Raw genomic sequence first — 24,546 nt, 5'->3', positions numbered from 1 at the left:
TCCTGGAGATAAGAAGATATTAAATTAACATTGTTCTCTTAGAGAGAGGGTAGTCTCTCAAAAGATCCAGGTTAGGAGAATGATAGTATTGGGTGAATGTGAATGGCTGAACAGTTGAATGCACAGTAGGAATGTAGTTATCTATTCTCTTATCACCTGTCTTCAGGTCCTTCATTAAAAAAAATCCAAATAAGAAGAAAGGTACAGGTTTTCAGAGTCACACACTGAATATCCTATCTTCAAGTGGGAAACACAGGCTAGAACTGGATCTGGAGGTGGTCTCTCTTTTTCTATTCCCATTCCCCTTTCCCCCTAGCGGATGCAGGGTTCAGATAATCAGTTAAAGTCCGCGCACGCATCTGTTGGAGGGAGTTGGGTAAAAGGCATCTGCTCCTGATTTAATGGGTAATCTTCTGACAGGAAAGGTCTCAAAGACGATACCAGTTTTTTTCACATACACCCTACTACACACCCGTCATCTTTGAGAGAGGTCTCAAAGGAGAGGGCAGCCCAACCACACACCCTTCTATACACACCCGTATTCTGAGTAAAAAGTCTGAAAGGAGAGGTCAGTCCATCCACACATCTTACTCTGCACACCTGTCATCTGAGAGAGAGAGGTTTGAAAGGAGAGGCCTGTCACTCCCCACACGCTACTACGCATTCCCATCATCTGAAAGAGAGGTCAGAAATGAGAGGGTAGTCACTTCCCTTACACCCTCCTAGATAAACCCGTCATCTGAGAGAGAGGTCTGAAAGGAGAGGCCTGCCACTCTCAACACCCTTCTGCGTAAACCTATTATCTGAGCGAGAGAGATCTGAAAGGAGAGGCAAATCCCTTTATACAGCCAACTATGGACATCTGTCATCTGACAGAGAATCTGAAAGGAGAGGTCAGTCCCTCCCCACTGACTACAATGCACACCCGTGATCTAAGAGAGTGGTCTGAAAGGAGAGGCCTGCCAGTCCCCACACCCTACTTTGCAAACCTGTTATCTGCAAGTGCGATCTTAAAGGGGAGGTCAGTCTCTTCATATACCCTTCTACAGACGCCCATCATCTGAGAGAGATGCCTGAAAGAGGAGAGGACTGTCACTCCTCACACCCTACTATGCACACCTGTCATCTGAGAGAGAGGTCTGAAAGCAGAGACCTCTCCTCACACCCTACTACTCATACCTGTAATCTGAAAGAGAAGTTCAAAAGGAGAAGTAAGTCATTCCCCATACACCCTACTACACACATCCATCACCTTAGAGACAGAGGTCTCAAAAGAGAGGTCTGTTCATCCACATACTCTCCAACGTACACCCACCATCTGAGAGAGATGTCTGAAAGGAGAGACCAGTGGATCCACACACGCTACTATGCATACCAGTCATCTGAGCGAGAGGTCTAAAAGGAGACGCCTGTCATTCCACACACTATACTAGGCCAAGCTATTATGAGCTAGAGAGATCCAAAAGGAGAGGCCAGTCACTTTATACACCCCACTATGCACAATCATTACCTGAGAGAAAGGTCTAAAGGGAAGGCCAGTAACTCCCCATTTTCTAATATGCACACATGTCTTCTGAAAGAGAGGTCTGAAAAGAGAGTATTCACTCCTAATATACCCTACTATGCAAACCTGTCACCCGAGAGAGTGATCTGAAAGGAGAGGCCAGTCCCATCATACTTCATACTACGCACACCTGTCATCTGACAGAGAGATCTGAAAGCAGAGGCCTGTCACGCTTACAGCCTCCTATGTACACCCATCATGTGAGAGAGAGTTCTGAAAGGAGAAGCCTGTCACTCTCCACACCCTACTATGGAAACCTGTTATCTGAGAGAAAGATCTGAAAGGACAGGCCAGTCCATTTATACACCCTACTTCGGACATCCTTCATCTGACAGAGAGGTCTGAAAGGAGAGGCCGGTGCCTCCCCACTTACTATTACACTCACCCACCATCCGAAAGAGAGGTCTGAAAGGACACAATTGATGCTCCCCATACACCCTACTATGCAAACCTGTTATCTGAGAGAGCATTCTGAAAGGAGAGGCCAATCCCTTCATACACCTTAGTATGCACACCTGTCATATGAGAGGGAGTTCTGAAAGGAGAGGCCTATCATGCCCCACACCCTACTACACAAACCCATTATCTGAAAGAAGTATCTGAAAGGACAGGCCAGTCCCTTTATACTTCCTTCTTTGGACACCTGTCATCTGATATAGAGGTCTGAAAGGAGACGCCAGACCCCCCCCACTCACTACTATGCACACCTGTAATCTAAGAGAGGGGTCTCATTTGAGAGGCCAGTCCCTCCATACAACCTGCTATGCACACCAGTCATCTGAGAGAGAGGTTTGAAACCTGTTATCTGAGAGAGATCTGAGAAGACAGGCTATTCCCTTTATACGTCCTACTAAGAACACCTGTAATCTGACATAGAGGTCTAAAAGGAGAGGCCAGCCCCTTCTCACTCACTACTACTCACACCTATCATCTAAGAGAGGGGTCTCAGTTGAGAGGCTAGTCCCTCCACACACCCTACTAAGCACATCTGTCATGTGAAAGAGATGTCTAAAAGGAGAGGCTAGTCTCTCCCCATTCACTACTTCATTCAGCCGTCATCTAAGAGAGGGGTGTCAGCAGAGAGGCTAGTCCCCCCACACACACTACTATGCATACCTGTCATCTAAGAGAGAGGTTTGGAAGGAGAGGACAGCCCCTTCTCACACCCTAGTACGGACAGACATCATGCAAGAGAGGGTTGTTATTGGAGAGGCTAGTCCCATCCATATCCTACTTTTTCCCTACAATACTGTTGCAAACTAGTGAGAGTCTTGTGAGAGTGGAATGTAATCTTCGGGGAGTGAAGCTTTCTGAATGAGGCTCATTCGACTCCTCAAGCATCTTGCAAGACTCAGATGGAAAATTACTGGGCCTGCCAAGAGGTGTTTTACGATCCTGTAAGAGTCTTGCAAGATCAAGTCAGGAGAAGTAGAAAAAAGGGGCAACAGCAACCAATAGTTAATATTCTTATTACATATTTGAAGAAATGCTGTGAAGTGATTGGCTAGAACCAGAAATATCTCATATTGTCCCTGGTCCTCTCAAGGAGAAGGGGGTCTCTTTGAGTTGTGCTCAGGAGACGGGACATGAGTTGGAACTGAAAGAGATTGGTGTTTTCAGCTGCATTTAAGAAACAGCTCCAAGCTCAGGCATTTAATAATATACTTTATGAACTTTGTTGAGAAATTTCAGTAAGTGCACTTCTATTGCTAAACTTATTCTACACAAGATTTACTGAGTGACAAGCTGTTTGAAGAGGTGTACATTGCTTAATATAACTTTCAAGAAGTAGGCATTAGAAAGTAGAGAGATATCAGCAATGTTTGCATGTTGTGTTAAACATGAAGTGTTAAATCTGTATGTGACTGTAAGTAAAGAAGGCAGTGTTCCTGAAATTATAAAACAAAGAATGTGGAATCTGTTAATACAACCCTTAATGTATTTATGAACCTTACTGTACACATACTTTACCTCTATGAGATGTTTGAGTGGTTATATTGCTATTTCTAGAGTAAAACACTATGCTCACTGATAGGAAAGGTGTGCCAAGAGGAATGTGTTACTTTATAAAGTGTTACAGAACCAGGATAGATGGTATGTTAAAATTTAATTGTGCAAACATGCACTGGTTGAGGGTGTGAACTTTTTCAGGATAAAGTAAAAGAAAATTTGTGGTACGCAAGAAATAAATGTAATTCCAGGTAAAAGATGTACCAATGTTTAGAGAATATATTGATGAGTCACTGTTATAATTTGTTAAGCAGTATGTAAGTTTTAATTTGCTGGTTATTTTGTCTTTTTGTAGGAGTAAAATAGAAAACACAAATTTTGAAAATGAAAAGTACCATCTCATAAAATATATGGAGGAATAAAAGAAAACGCGTTCACTTTTGAAGAAACTGGAAAAAAGTGTGGAAAATCAGGTAAAACCGGTTACCCTAGGGGGCTATTTGTGTTTTTGCACAACCTTTTACTTGTGCAGTTCTACTTGTCTTTAACAAAAATATTATCTGCTTACATATGCAGCAAAAAAGAGTTGTACTAGGTGAAGCAGGATTATTGTCTTGTTCATCAGTAAGTATTTGAGCAGGCACAGTGTATCTAGGTTGAAAGGATGTAGAAGCACCTGAACAGCCCTCTAGTTCAGAAGTACCAGTTAACTTTGCCCGAGCTCTCCTTAGTTAACTCCTTTTAAAAACTGCATGCGTGACAAACATTGATGAGACTTTTTTTGCCAGCAAGCCTGAAAAACTAAAAAACTAATACATGTAAGACTATTTAGCAGGCTTCGATGGCTGAGGTGCTGCAGGTATAGCAGTATACTCCTCATAATCCTGCGAAGACATTAAACGTTAGTGACTTTGATTGTTTTATATGTTTTACTGTTGTTCAAATACTTTATTATTATAGTTGTTGTAGTTTTGTAATGTTGTTAAATTATTTAGTTGTGATAAAAAACATGTTTAAAGTTAGTAGTGATTTATTTGCTTAATAGTCATTATAGATTTAAATATTATTACAGTTTTGCAAAGTTGTCTAAAATTGGCAGTTCCATTTTCAGGGATTGCAAAAGTGTTCTTGCATGCATGCAATGATAAGCATTTGTTTTATGCTACAGAGACGTGGTAATGGAGAAGCCAATTATTAGACTACCTTTTTATGCTGACCTGTCATGCAAGACAGAGGTGTCAGCAGAGAGATCAGTCCTTGTCCACACTGTAGTATAGAGGACTCTCATACAAGAGAGAGGTGATGGCATGGAAACCACTGCATCCTCACACTGTACTATGAAATTCTGTCAGCTGTTAGAGATGTGGTAGCGCAGATGGAAGTTCTTTTCCACATCTTACTATATATGCTTGTCACTCTGAAGAGACGTTTCAGCAGAGACGTATATCCATGTGCATACCCTACTATGTATGGCTGTCCCCACTGGACGACATCTGAGAGAGAGGTGAGTATGTCACCACATTCAAATATGCACAACAATTGAGCATGACACAGTTGTCAGCAGTGAGGATACTCTATTTCTATACCACTACTATGGACTTTTATCACCATGAAGAAAGGTGAAAATGTGGACTCAGTTAATACAAGCCCTAGTTATGAACCTTACTGTACACGTACTTTACCCCAACGGGATAGTTGAGTAGAGATATTGCTATTTCTAGGGTAAAACATCATAGTCACTGTTAGCAAAGGTATCCCAAGAGGAATGTGTTACTTTATAAACTTTTATGTAACCAAAGTTGATATCATGTTATAATTTGATTGTGATACACTGGCTTAGGGTGTGGAGTTTTTCAGGAGAAAGGAATAATTAATTACTGGTGCACTAGACATGAATATGTGATTTTGGGTAAAACTTGTAGAATAGTTTAGAAGTTTAGAGAATATAGTGAAGTATCACTATTATCAATTATTAATCAGTATGTAACTTTACATGTATTGGTGTTTTTTTTTTTGTTGGTCCTCCTAGTGATTTCCAATCAGGTAACAATAGGACAAGGCCGTTTCTCCAACCATCCCCCTCTGATCAAACAGGGTTAGAAAAGAGACCCTTCCTCTACTCCCAAGCCGCTCCATAGGCGATCATAACCAACACCTCCATTTCTCTAAAGTCTTTGGTTTGACTCATGAGGGGAGTTATACCACTCTCAATCATTGGACAAACCTACATACAAACATCTCCCATCTCTGCCCAAAGCACCCAAAATCTATCTCTCTTCTTAGATAAAAACCCCTGTTCTAGGCGATACAAGTTTGCAACTGAGTTCTTCCATTCTTGTACTGTGGGGGCCAAGGAGGAAATCTATTTTAAACAAATCTCACAACGTGCTAAGAGAATTCAAAAAGAGTCTTTATGTAATTTTAAACACAACGCTAACGCTGTTAGCGTGAAAATGTACTTTGGGTGCGTCAAAAATAACCCTGCACGGGCAAGTGTGCGTCAAAAAGGGCTTGCGATGCGTGGATTTTACTCACAAGCGAGACCTTGTGTCGTTTCTCCTTTAGTTGGGTTGGCGTGCATCATTTCTTTTTTCCGCAGGAGAGGGATGCTTCGATCCGGTCAGCACTCTCAGGTCCCAGAGGTGTTTGCACCAGAAATTCAGCCGCACAATGGTCCGAAAACCGTGCCGCAAGGGCTGCGATCTCACCAGCCTCCGTTAGCGATGCTGCGCGTCGTTTCTCCAGCTGGGTGTGTCGATCTTCCGGTCGCGTTGCAGGCGAGTGCCGATTTTCAGCCGTAAAGCCGGCAGCGTGCTGATTTTTCAGCCACAGATCGGAGTCACGTCGATCTTTTCCCCGCACTGCGGTCTGTGCTTGGATTTCTCACTCTTGGGCTGCCAGGTTCTCTTTTCAGGGCCCCAGGAACTGGATGGGCACCACTTGGCAGAGTAGGAGTCTCTCCAGAGGCTCCAGGTGCTGGTAGAGAGAAGTCTTTGCTGTCCCTGAGACTTCAAACAAACTGGAGGCAAGCTCTAAATCAAGCCCTTGGAGACCTTCACATGAAGGAAGGCAACACAAAGTCCAGTCTTTGTCCTCTAGCACAGGCAGAAGCAGCAACTGCAGGATCGCTCCACAAAGCACAGTCACAGGCAGGGTAGCTCTTCTTCCTCAGCTCTTCAGCTCTTCTCCAGGCAGAGGTTCTCCTTGGTTTCCAGAAGTGTTCTAAAGTCTGTGCTTTTGGGTGCCCTTCTTATACCCATTTTGCCCTTTGAAGTAGGCCTACCTACCTACCTCAAAGGAAAGCAACTCTTGATTGTGAAATCCTGCCTTGCCCAGGCCAGGCCCCAGACACCACCAGGGGGTTGGAGACTGCATTGTGTGAGGGCAGACACAGCCCTTTCGGTGTGAGTGACCATTCCTCCCCTCCCTCCTAGCACAGATGGCTCATCAGGAAATGCAGACTACACCCCAGCTCCCTTTGTGTCACTGTCTACTGAGAGGTGCAACCAGCCCAACTGTCAAACTGACCCAGACTGGGAATCCACAAACAGGCAGAGTCACAGAAATCGTTTAAGCAAGAAAATTCCCAATTTCTAAAAGTGGCATTTTCAAACACACAATCTTAAAATCAACTTTACTAAAAGATGTATTTTTAAATTGTGAGCTCAGAGACCCCAAACTCCACATGTCTATCTGCTCCCATAGGGAATCCACACTTTAATCAGATTTAAAGGTAGCCCCCATGTTAAACTATGAGAGGGACAGGCCTTGCAACAGTGACAAATGAATTTAGCAATATTTCACTGTCAGGACATATAACACACATTACTATATGTCCTACCTTAACCATACACTCCACCCGGCCCTTGGGGCTACCTAGGGCCTACCTTAGAGGTGCCTTACATGTAAGAAAAGGGAAGGTTTAGGCCTGGCAAGTGGGTCCACTTGCCAAGTCAAATTTACATTTAAAAACTGCACACACAGACACTGCAGTGGCAGGTCTGAGACATGATTACAGAGCTACTTATGTGGGTGGCACAACCAGTGCTGCAGGCCCACTAGTAGCATTTGATTTACAGGCCCTGGGCACCTCTAGTGCACTTTACTAGGGACTTACTAGTAAATCAAATATGCAAATATAGGAGCACTTGCACTTTAGCACTGCTTAGGCTTAGCAGTGGTAAAGTGCCCAGAGTAGCAAAAACAGAGTCCAGCGCACATCAACAACCTGGGAAACAGAGGCAAAAATGTAAAGGAGACCATACCAAGGATTACAAGTCTAACAATGGGGCACTGCCAAAACATATAACTGTCATCTGCTCTTTCCTCACTACAACGAGGACATATCTTCTTGGCCCCCCCAAGAGCGGTCAACTTGTTTGGGGTCTAGTACACCCTGTACAAGGTAAACAGATGATGTTTCTTTAGGTATGCAGATTTCACCACATCCCACAACATCTTCATAGATGCTTGCCAGAGAGAAGTAACATCCAGTTCACAAAAATCCTTTCCCCACTTCTCTGGTAAATGGGGGGATTCATCTCTTGCTTCAATCAGCATCCAGTACCATAAAGTGATCTCCTTGAGGATAAAACCTCTTTGTGTTAATCTCTCCTCCCACATATTCCCTATTTGGCCACACCATTCCTTTGGAAGCTTACTTGCCCAACTTACTAGTTGATAATACTTGAATCTCTAGAGGGCACCTCCTACCCTATCATTAAGTACTGGCCAAGGTACCAAAACATTATCCACCAGATACTGACCCACTTCTTCAACCCACTCTTCTTTAAGGAAATAGATAACAAACCCTGCAAAAATTCCGGGGTGCCCAGTGAGCCCCAAACAGGGGCCAAACTGCTGTAGTACGATATTCCAATTAATTTCCGAACTTCAAACCATTTTTTACATGCCGCCCTTAGACACTTCAACCTTATCTTCTCAAAAAACTTTGGGTGACCAAATTTAAATAAGAAATACTCCCGGCTTCTTGGAGATAACTGGTCATAGCCCTAAGCACTGGGGTAAAGGAGATACTCTCATTAGTAGACTTCTCACATTTTTAAGTGAAATAATACTTATACAGATCAGGGCTCGCTAGTCCTCTGTTTCTTTTCCTCTTACACAATTTTCCTCATGCAATACGGCCCCTTTTGATGACCATACACAAGAGGTTAATTCTCCCTGTAGTTTTTTAAAACAATCCTTCTTAAATTCTAGGGGGATCACATTAAAAAGAAACGTGAATTTAGGTAAGATAACCAACTTCAAGACATTCGATCTCCCAATAAGGGAAAGGGAAAGACCCGCCCATACCTTTAAAAGTTTCCTAGTTGCAACCATTGCTTTGTTAAAATTAACCCAAGGGATTTCATCCAAATCTGCCTTAACCTGTACCCCCAAATACCTTATTTCCTTCTTTATCCAAGGACTACTATGAATAGTATTCCAATACATTATCTCCGTTTTATGTTTGTTTACTGAGTACCCAGATACCTTCCCGAATGCCTTTAAGGTTAATAAAATACTTGGTGGAGAAACATCTAAATTTCTAGTAAATATCATCGGATCATCAGCATAAAGGGCAACTTTCTTCTCCCACCCCCTGTATTGGAAGGGTAAAATAGTTACATCTTGTCTGATCATACCCGCAAGAGGCTCGATATAGAGATCAAAAAGCAATGGGGAAAGTGGGCAGCCTTGACGAGTCTCTCGTTCAATACAAACTTGTTGGGAAAGCTTACCATTAACCAGCACATTAGCTATGGGATGCCTATATAGAGACCTTATTGCCCTAGTAACATTTTCCCCAAGTTTGTACCGGTTGAGAACCGTATGCAAAAAAGACCAATTTACCCGGTCAAAAGCCTTGGCGGCATCAAAAACAAGCACCTCCAATGGTAAATGTTCCGGAGTAGCCAGATCGATTTTCCCCAATAACTCACGCGGTAATTCAAAGAGTTATCAGCCTTTAATAAACCCTTTTTGATCCTGATGAACCAGCGAGGCAACCACCATCCCCAATCTTTTAGATAATATATGTGTAAAAATCTTATAGTCCGAGTTTAATAATGAAATTGGTCTATGAGAATCACAATTTAATAGATTTTTGTCTGGCTTCAAAACAAAGTTATAGTTGCCTCATCCCAAGAATTAGGCAAATCTCCAACTTCAATAAAAATATTATTGAATAACTCAAGTACAAAAGGAGCCAGTTCATCCAAAGTAAGACATACAATTGATTGGGCAGGCTATCAGGCCCTGAGGCTTTCCGCCTCTTTAGAGACTTGATGGCGTCATTTAGTTTTCTTATATCTATCTAGGAACCCAAATTATTTCATTCATCTTCACCTAGACAAGGGACTGGACATCTATTTAAAAAACCTTGGATTTGTTCCTTTGTAGTCACAGAGTCCTCTGTATATAGATCTTGAAAAAAAGATGAGAAAGCGAACTCTATTTCCTCATCTCTATGACACATATGGCCAGTATCTTTATCCAAAATGTATTTAATTCTACTTCTAGTATGCTCTACTTTAACCCCTTCGCTGCCAGGCCTTTTCCCCCTCCTGTGCCAGGCCTTTTTTTGCCTATTGGGGGCAGTTCGCGCTTAGGCCCTCATAACTTTTTGTCCACATAAGCTAGCCAAGCCAAATTTGCGACCTTGTTTTCCAACATCCTAGGGATTCTAGAGGTACCCAGACTTTGTGGGTTCCCCTGAAGGAGGCCAAGAAATTAGCCAAAATACAGTGAAAATTTAGTTTTTTTCAAAATAATGGGAAAAAGTGGCTGCAGAAGAAGGCTTGTGGTTTTTCCCCTGAAAATGGCATCAACAAAGGGTTTGTGGTGCTAAACTCACCAGCTTCCCAGCTTTCAGGAACAGGCAGACTTGAATCAGAAAACCCAATTTTCCAACACAAATTTGGCATTTTACTGGGACATAGCCCATTTTTACAATTTTTTGTGCTTTCAGCCTCCTTCCAGTCAGTGATAGAAATGGGCATGAAACCAATGCTGGATCCCAGCAACCTAAACATTTCTGAAAAGTAGACAAAATTCTGAATTCAGCAATGGGTCATTTGTGTAGATCCTACAAGGGTTTCTACAGAAAATAACAACTGAAAAAGAAAAATATTGAAATTGAGGTGAAAAAAACATAAATTTTGTCTCTACGTTTTACTCTGTAACTTTTTCCTGAAATGTCAGATTTTCGAAAGCAATATACTGTTACGTCTGCTGGACTCCTCTGGTTGCGGGGATATATAGGGCTTGTAGGTTCATCAAGAACCCTAGGTACCCAGAGCCAATAAATGAGCTGCACCCTGCAGTGCGTTTTCATTCTATACCGGGTATACAGCAATTCATTTGCTGAAATATAAAAGTAAAAAATAGCTATCAAGAAAACCTTTGTATTTCCAAAAAGGGCACAAGATAAGGTGTTGAGGAGCAGCGGTTATTTGCACATCTCTGAATTCTGGGGTGAACATACTAGCATGTGAATTACAGGGCATTTCTCAAATAGATGTCTTTTTTTACACACTCTCCTATATTTGGAAGGAAAAAATGTAGAGAAAGACAAGGGGCAATAACACTTGTTTTGCTAAGCTATGTTCCCCCAAGTCTCCCTATAAAAATGATACCTCACTTGTCTGGGTAGGCCTAGCGCCCGCGACAGGAAATGCCCCAAAGCACAACGTGGACACATCCCATTTTTTGACAGAAAACAGAGCTGTTTTTTGCAAAGTGCCTACCTGTAGATTTTGGCGTCTAGCTCAGCCGGCACCTAGGGAAAGCTATTAAACCTGTGCATTTCTGAAAACTAGCGACCTAGGGGAATGCAAGATGGGGTGACTCGTGGGGCTCTGACCAGGTTCTGTTACCCAGAATCCTTTGCAAACCTCAAAATTTGGCTAAAAAAACACATTTTCCTCACATTTAGGTGACAGAAAGTTCTGGAATCAGAGAGGAGCCACGAATTTCCTTCCACCCAGCGTTCCCCCAAGTCTCCCGATAAAAATGATACCTCACTTGTGTGGGTAGGCCTAGCGCCCGCGACAGGAAATGCCCCAAAACGCAACGTGGACACATCACATTTTTTTAAAGAAAACAGAGGTGTTTTTTGCAAAGTGCCTACCTGTAGATTTTGGCCTCTAGCTCAGCCGGCACCTAGGGAAACCTACCAAACCTATGCATTTTTGAAAACTATAGACCTAGGGGAATCCAAGATGGGGTGACTTGTGGGGCTCTGACCAGGTTCTGTTACCCAGAATCCTTTGCAAACCTCAAAATGGGGCTAAAAAAACACGTTTTCCTCAAATTTCGGTGACAGAAAGTTCTGGAATCTGAGAGGAGCCACAAATTTCCTTCCACCCAGCGTTCCCCCAAGTCTCCCGATAAAAATGATACCTCACTTGTGTGGGTAGGCCTAGCGCCCGCAACAAGAAATACCCCAAAACGCAACGTGGACACATCACATTTTTTGAAAGAAAACAGAGGTGTTTTTTGCAAAGTGCCTACCTGTAGATTTTGGCCTCTTGCTCAGCCAGCACCTAGGGAAACCTACTAAACCTGTGCATTTCTGAAAACTAGAGACCTAGGGGAATGCAAGATGGGGTGACTTGTGGGGCTCTGACCAGGTTTTGTTACCCAGAATCCTTTGCAAACCTCAAAATTTGGCTAAAAAAACACATTTTCCTCAAATTTTGGTGACAGAAAGTTCTGGAATCAGAGAGGAGCCACAAATTTCCTTCCACCCGGCGTTGCCCCAAGTCTTCCGATAAAAATGATACCTCACTTGTGTGGGTAGGACTAGCGCCCACGAAAGGAAATGGCCCAAAACACAACGTGGACACATCACATTTTTTCATAGAAAACAGTGCCTACCTGTGGATTTTGGCCTGTAGCTCAGCCGGCACCTGGGGAAACCTAGCAAACCAGCGCATTTTTGAAAACTAGAAACCCAGGGGAATCCAAGATGGGGTGACTTGCGGGGCTCTGACCAGGTTATGTTACCCAGAATCCTTTGCAAACATCAAAATTTGCCCAAAAAAACACTTTTTCCTCTCATTTCGGTGACAGAAAGTTCTGGAATCTGAGAGGAGCCACAAATATACTTCCACCCAGCGTTCCCCTAAGTCTCTCGATAAAAATGGTACCTCACTTCTGTGGGTAGGCCTAGCGCCCACGAAAGGAAATGGCCCAAAACACAACGTGGACACAACATATTTTTTCACAGAAAACAGAGGTGTTTTTTGCAAAGTGCCAACCTGTGGATTTTGGCCTCTAGCTCAGCCGGCCCCAGGGAGGGGCAGAAATGCCCTAAAATAAATTTGACCCCCAACCCCCCCCTGCCCGGGAGCGACCCTTGCCTACGGGGCCGCTCCCCCTGTGTGACATTGGCTCCAAAAAAAAAATCCCCGGTGCCTAGTGGTTTCTGCCCCCAAGGGGGGCAGAAATGGTCTAAATACAATTTGCCCCCCAGGGGAGCGACCCTTGCCTAATGGGTTGCTCCCCATATCTAAAAAACCAAACAAACAAAAAACACAAAAAAAAATTGCCCTGGCGCCTAGAGGTTTCTGCCCCCCCAGGGGCAGAAATGGCCTAAAATAATTCCCCCCCCCAGGGAGCGACCCTTGCCTAAGGGGTCGCTCCCCTTGTGTGAAATTCACGTAAAGAAAAAAAACTCTCTGGTGTCTAGTGGTTTCTGCCCCCCTTGGGGGCAGATTGGCCTCATCAAAATAGGCCAATCTGCCCCCAAGGGGGGCAGAAATGGCCTAAATATAATTTGCCCCCTAGGGGAGCGACCCTTGCCTAAGGGGTCGCTCCCCACCTAAAAAAAAAAAAAAAAATGATCCCTGGTGCCTAGGGGTTTCTGCCCCCCCGGAGGCAGATCGGCCTAATAGGCAGAAAAGGCCTTCCCAAAAAAAGCCCCCCCCTGGGAGCGACCCTTGCCCAAGGGGTCGCTCCCTTTTGTCACTTTCACAAAAAAAAAAATCCCTGGTGTCTAGTGGGGTTTCAAAAGCCGGATTGCAAGCAATCCGGCTTTTGAAAGCCTGGGAGAGACTTCAAAGGGAAGGAAATACATTTCCTTCACTTTTAAGCCTCTCCGGGCCTCCCCCACGTGATTGAAAGAGAAATGCTGAGCATTTCTCTTTCAATCGCGCTGGAAGCAGAGCTTCCAGCGCAATGGTGGAGGCCCCTGTGAGCGCGCACTGACGTCACAGTGGGGTGGGAGGGGGTCGGGGGTGGAAGGGGAAGGTCTTCCCCTTCCATCCCCGCCTTGGGGGGGGGGAGGGTGCACAGGGGAGGCGCGCTAGCGCTCCCCCAAGTTCCCGTGCCTTGGACGAGGTGACCTCTCCAAGGCACACGGGAACTGTAGCCTTGGACGAGGTCTCCTCGTCCAAGGCACAGAAGCGGTTAATCTTCCAAGCCAAAAGCTTGCCTCACCCTTCTCCATAATCATATTGGGCAAACCTACTATTCTTTCATTTTCTTCTAACTCTTTGACTCCAGAAAAAGATCTAGGCCATCTTTGGCTCCCCTTATCTGATCTACCAGATCCGCCGTTACCTGATCAGCTTGACCCTGAGCCTCATCTTGTACTCCCTGTATCTTCATCTACAATCATTTTATCTGCATTTTTTCTGCTTTATGCCTATAAAATTCCATGCTAATCAGTTGGCCCCATATATAAGCTTAATAGGCATCCCATACTTAATGGATAGCAGTAAACCCATAATTTAACTCCAAAAAAGCCTTAGTATCCTGTTATAATTTCTCAACGGCCCACTCTTCCAGGAACAGGACCCGGTTTACCGTCCATCTTACGTTAACCAAAGGTATATCCAACAACAGATAGAGCCTCACCGCCGAATGATCCGATAGATGTTCAGGGACATGTTTCACCTCAACCACTTTCTCACATACACTCCTACTCACTAAAAAGAAGTCAATCCTTGAACAATGCCCATACTTTTTGTTATGAAAAGTAAATCTTGATCCAGTACTACCCTTCCATCTCCAAATATTCACTAAGTCCAAATCCCCCATCGCCTGCCTTACCTAAATCCTCATCTTGGGGGTGTTTGTTGTATTTCTCGTTGTTGATTTATCCCAAATTGGATCTAAAAGGACATTAAAATCACCCACCCATAATAATCGGGTATTTAGAATCTAAAAGCTGATTATAGAGCTCCTGGAGAGCTGCTGGATCATCTATATTGGGACCATGATATTCTGCAAATGTCAGCCAAGAGCCACATACATTAGCTTCAACCACCAACCACTGCCCTCTCGGGTGTACCCTAGCCCTACCCAACTTTACTTTTAATAATTTTTTAAACAAAATCACAACCCCTTTAACTGTAAAAGGCTGGTTGGTGCTAACCCAATGAGCCACCCATGGTACCAGCTTTAAGCTACTACTCCATTCCTCTTGTGTTAGGTGGGTCTCATGAAGAATCAGTACCTCTTCTTCCAACAGCCTCAAATATTCAAAACATTTTTGTCTACGTCCCCTGACGCTAAGACCATTCACATTCCAAGTTAAAATCTCCAACTGATCTGGGGCCATTCTATAAATTCAAAAACCTGTGCTTCGACTCCCTAAAAAAGTGATGTCGAGAATTAAACACTATAAGGACTTTTTTAATGATTCTTTTCCCATCTGCTCCCACACCCACACCCTGTGATATAAAAACCTCCCACTAGTGCCCCCAAACCCTATACCTCCCTGGGGAACCCTCCCTGTTCTAATTGGGATAATCCTGGGATTAACCCAAGTGAGCCCACTCAGCTCCGGGCGGCAGAGAAAACGAAAGAAGATAATTGTATTTTTACATATCGAGCACCCTGCTTTCATTTGCTCCAAAAGGGTGCGGACTTCATTTGGAACTTGTTGGTGTTTTTTGTCTTTTTTGGGATGGAAACAGAAAACAGAGGTTGTCAAAAAGGAAATATATGGAAGAGAAAACCAAAACATATTCAGTTTGAAATAAAAAGGAAACAATAACTATGGGGAAAGTTAGAAAAACATTAGTTGCAGAACGGAGACATTTGTGGCCTGCAGAAGCTTGTCCTGTGTAGCTCTATTTGTTTTTGATGAGGAAAAGATCTGGTTACTTAAACAGCAAAAACAGCCTTTATTTAGGTAATCGTGGGTGCTGTCTGCTTGAGCAGTAAGCACCTGGTGAGAGACTGTATCTGCCAGTTGAAAGGATGTGGAAGCACCTGAAGAAATGTGTAGTTTGACTGAACAACCTAACTTTTCTCAGCTATCCATTGTGAAGCATGGATCTTAAATGCTTCTAAATTTCTGTAATGGATATAATATACTTCTTTTTTTTACTTTCCCAGTTGAACTTCTTTTTACAATTTATATAGATGTGAAACTTTGCTGAGATTATTTTGCTACCTAGCATTCTATAAAAAAATAACTACCAAACTGAAGATTCTTTGGCAGGTTAAGTTGACTGCAAAAGGAAGAGAAGAACGTCTATCGGCATCAAAATCCAGTAGACAAATGAAAGAAAAAGGATAGAGACATTGGTGCCTGATGATCTGAGTCAGATTTATTTTATAATTTAGCAAATGTGTTTGTTTTGTTTGTTTTACAGGTATTGATATAGTGTATTAAAATAGTTGTTGGAGTTTTGTAATGTTGTTAAATTGTTATGTTGTAATAAAATGTTTAAAGTTACTATTGATATCTTTGCTTAATGGTTAATATAAATTTCAATTTTATCATAGTCTTGCAATATTTACTACAACTGGCAGTTCCATCTTCATGGACTGTAAATGTGCTGCTGCATGTATATGTATCTGTATGGTACTAAGCAGATCTTTTATGCTACAGAAACTTCGTAATGGAGAAGCCAATTATTTCACTATCAAAATATGGTGACTTGTCATGCAACTGTGAAGTGTCAGTAGAGACGTCAGTCCTTGTCCATACTGAAGTATAAAGCCCCTTGATATCAGAGGGAGTTCATAGCACAGAGTTCAGTGCATCCTAACACTCTCCTGCCCACTCCTATCAGCTGGTGAAGAAGTGATAGTGAAAAGGGAAGTTGTTTTGCACATGTTACTACATATACTTGTGACTCTGAAGAGAAGTTTAAGTGGAGACGTATGTCCATGTACACACCATACTACTTACGGCTGTCCCCATTGAGAGACGTCTGAAAGAGAGGTGAGTATGTCCCCACATTCAAATATGCTCACCAGTTGTCCAAGACACAGTTGTCAACAGAGAGGATACTCCATTTTATACACTATTATGGACATTCATCACTATGAAGAAGGCATGAGCAGAGAGAGCAGTTTCTACCCACAGCCTACTTTGCACATATGTTACTCTGGGGACTGTTTGAGCTGACAGGGCAGTGTGTGTTTCCATACTCTAGTCTTTATAGTTGTTATGCAAGAAAGACCTCTTAGCATAGAGGTAATTGTATTTTCACACCGTACTTGTACATCTGTCATCCTGGGGAGAGATGTGACCAGAGAGGTAAATCCTTTTTCACATCCTAATTTGCATACTTATCTTTCAAGACACAGGCCACAGGAGAAGAGACAGCCTCTCCCCACACTCTACTATGCAGAATTATCGTGCACAAGAGATGCATCAGCAAAGAGGGCAGTTCCTCCCCTCAGCCGACTGTGTATAACTGTCAGCATGGGAAGAGGTATGAGCAGAGAGGTAAGATTTTTCTGAAAGCTTACTGCAGACACCTCTTACCCTCGGCACCCAGACACTACACCATATCGCTGTTGTTCTAAGGAGAGGTGTCAGCAGGGAGTCTACTCCTTGCCCACACCATACTGCACATCCGTGTTCTTCTGCAGATAGATGTTAGTGGAGAGGTTAATATTTTCCTACATACTAATGTGTATGTGTGTCATCCTGGAAAGAGGTGTCACTGGACAGGCAAATCCATTCCCACACCCTAACATACATGGTTATTGCTTTGATGAAAGTTCTCAGTGGAGATACCAGTGTGTCTAATACTTGCTATGCAATAGAGAGGTCTTAAATGTGAGGTGAGTACATTCCACACACTACTATGCATACCCCTGAGCCTGGGGAAAGATGCCAGTGGAGAGACAGTGTACCTTTACGCCCTACTCTACACACTAGTCAGCTTGATGAAAAGTCTCAGTGGAGAGGCTGGTCGCTCGCCATACTCTGCTAGTCACAGTTTTTGGCCTAGGGAGAGGTGGGAGTGGGAACCCAGTCTCTCCTCACACCCTACTATGTACTGTTGTCATAGTGTGAAAACATCTCATTGGAGAGGCAATTTTCTCTCCACACAATAATAATGGGGACTATGAGGCACAAGTACTGTAATGAAGGAAAGTGTAACTTTTTCCCCAAAAATATATTTTACGATCTCATGAGCTTTTTGCAGGATCCAAAAAAAAAAGTTAAAAGGTCGAGAAAATCTTTCTCATGAGGGAGGTTTCAGTACAGAGGCTTGTGTGTTTCCACAGTCTAATAAACATACCCAGCAATACAGAGCTATTCTGCAATATATATAGGTTAAATATTTGAGCTTGCAAGGACAAATATATAAGTGAGTGCAAGCGTTTCAGTGCTCCCGCTTTCACGAGAGTCTAATGGGTGTCAGTATCCCTAAAAAAAGGGATATATACCATGAAACATTAGGATAGTGTTGGAATACAGTGGCTCTGATAAGAGCCTTTGTGTTTATAGTGTGTAATGTTCAGTTCCATATAGAACTTAATGCATTCCTTGATATTATCAAGGGAGATCCTGATCTCTTGTGCAGTGAAGTCCACTCCATGTTGCCTATAGACCTCTAGCATATCAAACCAGATGCTGTTCTAATATATAGAGCCAATACCATGGTCACAAAGAAATGCAGAAACTATTTTATTGAAATGCGTCTGGGATTTCTCAATGTTAGGACAAAACTCTTTTGACCATTGCTATTTTGCCTGTACCCTATATTTGAATATGCAAAGGCAGTGTGAGGACAGTGAGGCATCAATTGTGAAAAAAATCTCCTTCATTTCATTTCAAGTGCAACACCATTGATTGTGCCTAGGTCATTGCCATCACAATGCACTTTCATCAGCTTACAATCCAATCAACTTGCAACCATTAAAAACAAATGATGCACCTTCATATCCCTATGGCCAATCCAATGTATGTCCATGTTTGGAAATCCAAGATTCTTGTCAATACCACAATTAATGGCATAGTCTCTAGTCAGAGGTGAACCATGGTGCAGTACTGAGATCTAAATCACAAAAGCAGTGCTCTGCAGAATGAGTAAACTCCAGGAGCAAGCTAAAGTTATATCAGGGGAGACAAAATGCGAGGGTGGCAAAATTACAAATTTAATTGGTAGATTTTTGGCAGTTACAAACGTAGGTTAGGTTGTGACTAACTGCTGTTTGTATGGTGCACAGTTACTTTATAAACAGCATGAGCTTTTCTATGTCTGATTTCCAAGTCATGTGAGAATAATTTATAAACATCTGTAGGTGAATGTTGATGTGAGGGCCTCAAATGATCCCTTGAGACTCTCACGAGAGAAGTATGGCACTTGACTGAGAGACCCTGCCACACGGTTCTTTCCGATCTTGCAAGTGTCTTGCAAGTCGGATTGTACAGGAAGAGAAAAGAGTGTGTATTGTCACAGTACAAGAGCCATTAACTGGTTAAAAACCGTAAAGCAATAGAAGTAAACCACAGGTAGTCAATGTTATTTATAAAGCTAAAATAAAAGAGTTCAAAAACCATTAAAAGGGATCATGGTACATATGGTACATGTACTGTGAAACAAATACAGCAGACAGGTTCTACTAGGGGTCAACCAATAGTTGACTTTACCTTTCCAAATTTAAAAAAAGCAACAATATGATAAACTTGAGGGTTCGGATACTTATATATGTTTCATAACCTCAGACACCTGAGATTTCCGTTGCTGGTTTAGAGGTGAAGCAAGTATAATCTTTATGACTTGTGCTCAGCAGAGGTCATTTAACTTTTGATTAAAGGCAATTGGTGTATTTAACTGCTTGAAGATGCAGTTTCATTTTTAGGTAATTAAAAATATAGTGTAATTTAAATATGAAGTCTCTGACTATATATTAAAATAAAATAATATATTTAGAAACATCTTTCAATATATTTGTTTATTGTGCCAGTACTAATAGTTTGGATGTTTAAAATTCTAAAGATAAATTATAAATGCTTGCTAGTGAACATCAGCTGATTGTATCTGTCATATATTGTTGATTTTGTAGGTGGCTGTTGAGATGGTCTTATTTTAAGATCTAGGTGTTTCTCAAGCGAGGTTGATGTATATTCGAACTTTGGAAATTACTGTATATATTGTTAGACAGTGGATGTCCTAAATACAGGTAAACATATAGTAGAGTGTTTTTGCACTAGTAAGTGTGCACTAAGTAAATTGAATCATAGATGCAGCTCACTCAGAGAGCACGTGTTCCCAAAGGGAATGAATTCCTTAGTAAACTGTTTAAAACCGAGGTTTCACCCTGTACAAAGGTGTTGTGTAGAGAATGCATGTTAAAATTAAAGTGAAGCATCGATACTCTATAAAGTTGTACTATATGCATTCAAGGTTTAGTCAAATTGCACTTCATTTAATGTATACACTGTTAAGTTGTATTGTGTTCTATGGTGTAATTATATAGGGTTTTGTTACTACAAAGCAATTATACATGTGGTTCACTGACAGAAAAAGCACTTGTAGAGCGACGGTTTTCTAACAAAAGTTTTTTACACGCAGCATTTAACATGTGGAGAGGTCTCAGTATAGAGACCATTTTGTTAGTCATTTCTTCGACTGGTACAGTTTAACTTGTAGAGGAGTGTCAGGAAATGTGGTGTACTCTTATAAAACTCAAACAGTCACTCTGTATGGACTTGTATAGTAAATATTTACTCTTTCATGAAACACTACTGCAAGCAAACAGTATCTTGTTTAAATCACTCATGAGAAGGCCTGGTGTTTGTCTAACACCTTCTATACTAACCCTTTACTCTCTTCAAAGGTATCAGTAGAGACCTTGCTGTCTGTAAACCTACTTATACACCATATTCTGTCAAAAGAGACTCCTTTTTGCAGGGGGTAATTACTCACTAAACCCTACAGACATTTCACTAGAGAGGGAATGTTCTTATAAAAGTGAGCTTTCACTATGTATAGAGCTGTATTACAAAGTTCTACTTTTACACCAAACTTTACTATCCTCTATCACCTTTATTATGGAATGCAGTAGCACAGGGGCTAGTGTTTGTCTAAGGCCTTTTGCACACACCCTTTACTCTGTTCTCAGATATCAGTAGACAGCTTGCTCTTTATAAAGCTTGGTAACACAGGAGATAGTAGTTCTCAAAGCTCTTCAACACAAAACATTAGTTCTTACTTGGACTGTCACTTAGAAATACTCCTCTTACAGGGAAGTATGAGATAGAGTCACTGTTTGATCAAACTGAAAGATGCAGAACGTATATCATGCTGAAATATAGTTGCACAGGGCCTACTTGTTCTGTCAGTGCTTCTTCAGAGCCCTTCTACTTTGCTCAGAGGACTTATTAGAGAAGGTGGTCTTACCATTCCTAACTGAACGCCCTATTCACTTAGACAAAACATCTTTAGAGAGGGATCTCTTTCTCAGTAAGCCTCTCACAGCCAGCCTTCACAATGAAGAGAAGTCTCAACAGAGAGGGTACGTTGTCATAAAAAAGAAGCATTTAACCTTTGTACACTTATATGAAAACAAGCCCCTCTCTTCTGAAACTAAACCATACAGAATTCTTGGATTGTTAAAGTGTGATAATAGTAGGCCTAGTGGTTGCATAGATCATTCTACACACATCTCTTACCCTTTTGGAAAGTATCAGTACAGCAATAGCTCTTTCTCATCTGAACCAAACATCCTTTTCACTCTCAGAATACATCTGTTGAGATATTTGGGTCTGTTAGTGAATCCTTTCATACCCACTGTCTATCCTGGGCAGGGATGCAAGGAGAGATGGTACACTGTTATAAATGCAAAACATTTCACTCTGTAGGGGTTTGTGTAAGAGGAAGTTAATATTTCATGAAACAGTACCACAATCAAAGTTTAGCCCATTTAGATTTGGTAGGAGAGGGCATAGTGTTTGTCAAAAACCTTATATACTAACCCTTTACTCTCTTTTGAGGTATCAGTAGAGACCTTGGTGTTTGCAAACCCATTCATACACCATGTTATCTCACAGGAGACACCTTCCTTAAGCGTTTACTCATTAAACTCTTCTACACCTAAACTATAATCTTTACAAACCTAGTAGAAATTGAATGTTCTGATAGAAGTTAGCTAATCACTCTGTATATAGTAATATTACAAACCTCTGGTTTTACATAAAACTTTATTATGTCTCATATCCCCTCTGGTACAATGTAGTAGCACAGAGGCCAGTGCTTGTCTGGGGCCTTTTACACAAACCTTTTACTCTGTTCAAATATATTAATGGACACCTTGCTGTTTTAAAGCCATGTAGCACAGGAGGTACTAACTCTCAAAGGTCTTCTACACAAAGCAGTTTGTCTCTTTTGAGTTGTCACTTAGACTGCTGTTACAAAGCACTATGAGATAGAATCACTGTTTGATGAAATTGTACTATGCAGAATGCATAGCATACTGAAATATAATGCACAGGTCCTACTTCTCCTCTCATTGCTTTCACAGAAATTGCCTTTTTTGCTCAAAGTAATCATTAGAAATGGCGGTTGTACTGAACTGAACACCCTATTTACTCAGACAAAACATCTTTAGAGAGGGATACTTTTATCAGTAAAGCCTTTCACAGCCAGTCCTTGCTATGAAGAGGTATCTCAACAGAGAGGCTATTTTGTCATAAAAAGAGGCATTTAGCCTCAAATTACTTGTAAGGACAGGAGCCTCTTCCTCCTGAAACAAAACCATACAGAATCTGTGGATTTTTAAAGTGTGATAAAAGAAGACCTAGTAGTTCCATAGATCCTTCTTCATGCATCCCTCATCCTCTTGGGAAGTGACAGTACACAGATAGCTCTTTCTGATCTGAACCAAACACCCTTTTCACTCTGAGAAAACATCTGTTGAGAGACATGGATATAGCAGTAAATCCCTTCACACCCACTGTTTAACTTGTACAGGGAAGTAAGGAGAGATGGTACACTATTATAAATGTGAACCATTCACTCTATCTGGGATTCTGTAAGATGGAGTTCATCTTTCATGAAACAGTCCCACATCCAAAGTGTAGCCTATTTAAATCTGGTAGGAGAGGGCATAGTGCTTGTCTAAAACCTTGTATAATAATCCTTTACTCTCTTCAGAGGTACCAGTAGAGACCTTGGTGCCTGCAAACCCATTCATAAACCGTGTTCTCTCAGAGGAGACACCTTTGTGCAGGGGTGACTTACACACTAAACTCTTTTACATCCAACCTATAACCTCTACAGACCTATTAGTAGAGAGGGAATGTTCTGCCAGAAGTGAGCTAATCACTCTATATAGAATTATAATACAAAGTTATGATTTTACATCAGGCCCTGAGGCCAACCCTCAATAAGCACCCAACTTTGCATTGTGCACGGCCTACGCCTGTGCGCAGAAGGGGTTGCCCGCAAGGGCTGGCCCACAGCCAGTCCCACGGGCCAACGCCCCTTTCCACCCAACCCCATGCTGTGGATGAGAGTGGCTGTGAGGTGTCTGTCTGGGTGTAAGAGTGCATACATCAGTGTTTTAGTGGGTGCGTCAGTGTGTGTGCAGGTCTGTGACTGAGTGCATGAGGGTGTCAGTGGGTCTGTGAGTGGGCGTGTGAGATTCTGAGTGGGTCTGTGAGTGGGTGCCTGAATGTCTGAGTGGGTGTGTGAGTGGCTGCGTAAGGGTCTGACTGAGGCTGTGAGAGGGTGTACAAGGGTCTCAGTGGGTCTGTGAGGGGGTGCATGAGTGTTTGAGTGGGTTTGTGAGTGGGTGCATATGTGTCTCAGTGGGTGTGTGAGTGGGAGAAAGAAATTGAAAGAGAGAGAGAAAGAGAGGGAGAGAGATAGAGATTTATTTAGGTTTTGATGTATGATATACTTAAAATGACATATTTCTAGTCAAGTTAAAAATGAAAAGATATTTCTTTAAAAACAAATCATGTTTTATTTTATATTTAAACATTTGTAGTTTTAAAAAAAAGAGGGAAACAAGTCCAGCTGGACTTGAACCCTTAGTGTGACGGTCCATGACCTTCATGCTGAGCGATCTGTTTTTAATTTCCATTTTTTTAGCCCTTTATGGGCTATCTAGGGCTGTGGAGGAGCCCTTGAGGGGCATTTTTATTTTTGTATTTTATTTTTATTCGAAAGAAGCCCTTTACAGGCTATCTGGGATTGCAGGGGAAGCCTCAATGCCTCCCCTGCATTCCCATTGCTTCAGCAACCAAGGAGCTGCTTGAAGCAAACTTTTCATCTCTGTCCACTGCACGCATACATGGTGGGCCCTGGGGCATTCGGGGGGAGCACATAGCCCTCTTCATAATTTATTATTTGCCCGGGGGGGGGTGGTCCTCGGGGTTGTGGGGTGGCCTGGAGTATCCCCCTTTAAAAAGAAAACAGTGCCTTCGGGACCTGGCCCACCTGGAGGCTTTTTTAAAAATAAGCATGGGATCCCGTGCTTGCTTTTTATTTTTTATTTTTACTGTGGATTTGCGACCCCGTCACAATTCCCCTGTAAAGGTCTGTTTACAAAAATGCTTTTTAGCCCTAGGGGGGTCCCTTTGGGACCCCAGCACCAGGGCTAAGGGGCCAGGGTGTCTGTACTCTGTACCCTTTTGTATTTTTTGTTATTTTCTTTTCTGGGACTCGGCTCAAGCCAAGTCCCAAGATGGCTGCCAACACTTCCAGGTTTGAAGTGTTGGCAGCCAATCAGATTTCAGCACAAGATTGTGAGGAGTTGTGAAACCTTCGCGCATGTACATAATCAAATTTGGATTTCCTTACATTTCTGAAAGACTA

Source organism: Pleurodeles waltl, chromosome 10 (assembly GCF_031143425.1).
Source record: "Pleurodeles waltl isolate 20211129_DDA chromosome 10, aPleWal1.hap1.20221129, whole genome shotgun sequence".
Taxonomy (NCBI): Eukaryota; Metazoa; Chordata; class Amphibia; order Caudata; family Salamandridae; genus Pleurodeles; species Pleurodeles waltl.
This window is presented reverse-complemented; position numbering follows the sequence as displayed.